This window comes from Triticum urartu, chromosome 6A (assembly GCF_056163025.1).
Source record: "Triticum urartu cultivar PI428250 chromosome 6A, HENAU_Tu73, whole genome shotgun sequence".
Taxonomy (NCBI): domain Eukaryota; kingdom Viridiplantae; phylum Streptophyta; class Magnoliopsida; order Poales; family Poaceae; genus Triticum; species Triticum urartu.
This window is the reverse complement of record NC_141878.1, coordinates 320,311,579-320,315,489: the sequence shown is the minus strand read 5'-3', so window position 1 is coordinate 320,315,489 and position 3,911 is coordinate 320,311,579. Positions and strand designations below refer to the sequence as shown.

The following is a 3,911-nucleotide window of genomic DNA, read 5'->3' as shown; positions in this document are numbered from 1 at the left end:
AGAATGCCAGAAGAGAAGGGGGAAAGACTAGCTTATCGAAGACTAGCATCTTCTCGAACCCACCATCTTGCAGCAATAGGAGGGAGTAGAGTAGCATAAAGTAAAGTAGTAGAAGTGTTATCAACCTCAGCCAGAGATCCTCTCTCGACTCCCTGCGAGAAAGCAATCCCAGAGCCATACTATCTAGTTATCATCACAATCCAATACTCATATCCAGGTCTCATCTCAAGTATCCAGTTCTAGTTGTATCGATCGGGATACAACTCCAAGTGTCCGTTACCGTAGGACAGGCTATCGATAGATGTTTTCTTCCCTGTAGGGGTGCACCAACTTACCCACCATGCTCGATTAACTCCGGCCGGACACACTTTCCTGGGTCATGCCCGGCCTCGGCCAAACAATATGCCGCAACCCGACCTAGGCTTAATAGAGAGGTCAGCACGCCGGACTAAACCTATACCCCCAGGGGTCATGGGCCATCTCCCCGGGAACTCCTGCACGTTGCATGGGCGGCCGATGAGCAGACCTAGCTACCTCCTTCAACAAGGCAGGTGCTTACGCAGTCCAACCCGGTGCGCGCCGCTCAGTCACCGACGTCTATTAAGCTTCGGCTGATGCATACGACGCAGAACGCCCATACTATGCCCACGTGATGGTTAGTGCTATCAGGCCAGAGGCCCCTCGGATCAAATATCCAAATCGTAGTGGATTAGGAACGCGCGGTAACAAGCAGAGACTCACGAAAGATGTGACCCCGTTGCCCCGTATCGAGGACTTGCGACAAGGGCTAGGAATGCCCGGCCACGCCTCGTAATTATCTCGCGGGCACCTTCTAGGTCCGCCCGACTCCACATCCTCGCAATTAAGCTCGCGCGGGTACCCTTCAGGGCCAACCCGTCTTTAGTAACAGGGTCCAGTGCAAATTCATAGTAACCATAGTAACCGTGTGTTTAACACCAAGGGAGAAAACCTGAGGAATCACCCTTGTCGGATTTCCACTCGATGTAAACATCAAGGTGAACGTAAGAGGAACCACGCTCGAGGTTCACACTTGAGGGGTTGCACGACAGAGTCGTATCGGAAGTGGTTAAGGAGGAAATCACCCTCGATGACCACGACCGAATAGCTACTCTACAGAGATCTCATCAGGAGTGATGTATGAGGTTCCAACCTCGGCACTTGATGGTAACTCTGCAGAGTCGAGCAACAAAGGGGCGTGATGTGACGTGAGGTGTCGGGGCCTGGCCTTCAATCCCGTTGATCGGGTCTTCTGATAATCCAGCGGGGCAGTCGGGTCAAGTGAGGGGGTCACTGATGGGTCTCTAACCAACCTATACTAAGCAGTTTAGGATAAGCAGGTAGGTAACAATAGCAGGTTACAATAAACAGGCTATGCAGCAGAATAGGAGCAAACAATAACAGTAGCAAAATCTAATGCAAGCATGAGAGAATGGGATGAGCGATATCGGGATGATCAAAGGGGGGCTTTCCTGGAAGCTCTGCTGAAAAGGAAGAAGTGTAGTCGTCGACGTAGTCGATCACAGGGGCAGCATCGGTCTCGGGGTCTACCGGAGAGAAGAGGGGGAAGAAACAATAAATATAAAGCAAACAAAGCATCCTAATGCATAACATGGCAATACACGGAGAGGGAAAACATCCGGAGGGATTCTCCTGGTGTTAGGCATTTTCCGGACAAATGAAAGAGAGGGAAAAGTTCCATGTTCAGCATGCTAGGGGCATGTGACAGATGAACTGACTGTGTATTCGGATTCGTCTCGTCGTTCTGAGCAACTTTCATATATAAAAAAATTTCATCCGAGTTACGGATTATTTTATATTAAAATTTCAAGTTTAAGACAACTTATGAAATTTTGAATTTATTTTAAAACGAGTTAACCAAATCAACCTGACTAGTCAAATGGGGAGTGTGTGGCCCACATGTCATAGGAAGCAACTAAAATATTCCATTTAATTAGATTAATTAGTCCAGGGTTCCACTTGTCATAGACTAGTAGTTAATCTAACTAGTAGTTAGCCCTAAACTACTTTGCACATGGCCGGCCAGAGGCACAGCCAGCCTCACGGCTTGTGCGCACACACGCACAGCACATGTGCGCAGCCATGGCCATTTGTAGCGGCTAGAGCAGCAGCTAAGTAGCGGCAGCAGTAGGTAGTAGAAGCGGCAAGCAAGCAATACCAGCAGCAGCAAGAGCAATACGCGGAGCAGCGCAGCCGGCAGCGTAGTGGCGAGCAGAGCAGGGAGCAGCTGCAGCCGCAGCAAGCAGCAATAGCAGTAGCCGAGCAGCAACAGCGGCGCAGCAGCGGCACTACAAGGAGAAAGATGCAGTAGGGCGAGCGCGGGCACATGGCCAGGGCGCGGCGGGCGCACGCATGCGCAAACGGACGCGGTCAGGGGCGCGGCCACGGGCGGCTGAGCATGGCTGCGTGCACAGAGCTTCGGGCACGATAGGGCGAGCAGCCTACGGCATCAGATCGAAGGGGAAAACAGGGGGAGATGGAGGAGAAGCTCACTGCGAGCTCGTTGGCGAGGTCGGGGAGGCCGGGGACGGACCGGAGCTGTGGCAAAGGACAACGAACGCCGGCGATGTACGCGACAAAGATGGCCTCGATGGCGAGTGCACAGGTCGTCCTCGCTTTATTTGGTCCTCGGGATGGACGGAGTAGACCGTGATGGTTCTCCTGGACATCTTCTCGCAGCGTGGGGAGCATGGTGGCCGCGACATCGACGACGACATGGGGACGGCGGCCCTCGGGCGCGCTTCAGATCGAGAGAAAGAGATGGGGGAAGAAAGAGGGGATTAGGGTTCAGTCAAAGGGGGGGGGGGGGGGGGGGGGGGGTTGCGGCGGCGTTTTGTAGGGCACCGGGGAGGTCGGCGATGGCCGGCACGTGGCCATGGCCGTGGGATGGCCGCCACGGCCACCCCCTGCCTCCACTGTAGCGTAAGGAAGGAGATGCTTGGTAGGTTAGGTTGGGCCTCTAGTTTCTTCTTCCTGGTGGGCCAAAAGTGCATAGAGCAATTTCAGTTTTACTTTTCTTTTTTTTAAAAGGTAGCTACTGCTTTCTATTTAAATAAGCTTCCAAACCATTTTTGTCGCACATGGATTTTTTCACACAATTACCATAGAATAATTTATGCTCGGAAAAAAAGTTTGAGGGCAAATGGAGTTAAATAAATAGTTGTTTATTTTTAAAAGGCCAATTTATTAGCTGTTGGACCACTTATAATATTTATAGGGGCATTTTAGTAATCCAACCAGGGTTGATTTCTCCAAGACAAATACTTGCAGATTATTTGCAACATCACGAACATTTTTGTTTTCAGGTTTGGCAAATATGATTTTTTTGACTTTAGATGGGATTTGAATTTGAATTGTGATTTGGATCAAGTGAAGATTAGCAACAGTAACAAGATGGCATGTCACCATTAACAGGGGATTACTGTAGCATGACACTCGGGGTGTTACAATCGGCAGTGCCGCCATGCTGTTTGGTTGACCATGGTTGTAGTTCCCTTTGTCCATGAGGAGGGTCACCTCTCGCTACAGTGCAGCTCGGTTGGTTCTCTATTGCAGTTCGATCGAGGCCGAGTGCTCCTCTGGCCGGGAGTTCGTGGTTCAATTTGAAAGTGTTTTGCATAGTTTTTGGTTCAGGGCTTCTTTTGTGCAGTTCATTGCTTTTTGTTTGAAAATTTTGTGTATGATCCGGAACTCCACCTCCGCCTTCAGTCCAAAATTACAGCGCAGTGCATTTTACAAAGGAGTTCACTTTGTAAAAAAAATTGCACAGTGGAGTTCACTTTTATATTACTTTGGGGGGAATAGTTTTTTGCAAAATTGTAAGGACGTTGGTGTATAATTTCTTAAAAATTGATGCAGCTCACTAAGAACAT

The 3,911-nt window shown here is 49.9% G+C and overlaps 1 pseudogene; it reads right to left on the bottom strand.

Moving 5' to 3' along the window:
* Positions 1-1,997: 1,997 nt before the first annotated feature.
* LOC147965129 (uncharacterized) lies at positions 1,998-3,598 on the bottom strand (annotated as a pseudogene).
* Between the last annotated feature and the right edge of the window lie 313 nt (positions 3,599-3,911).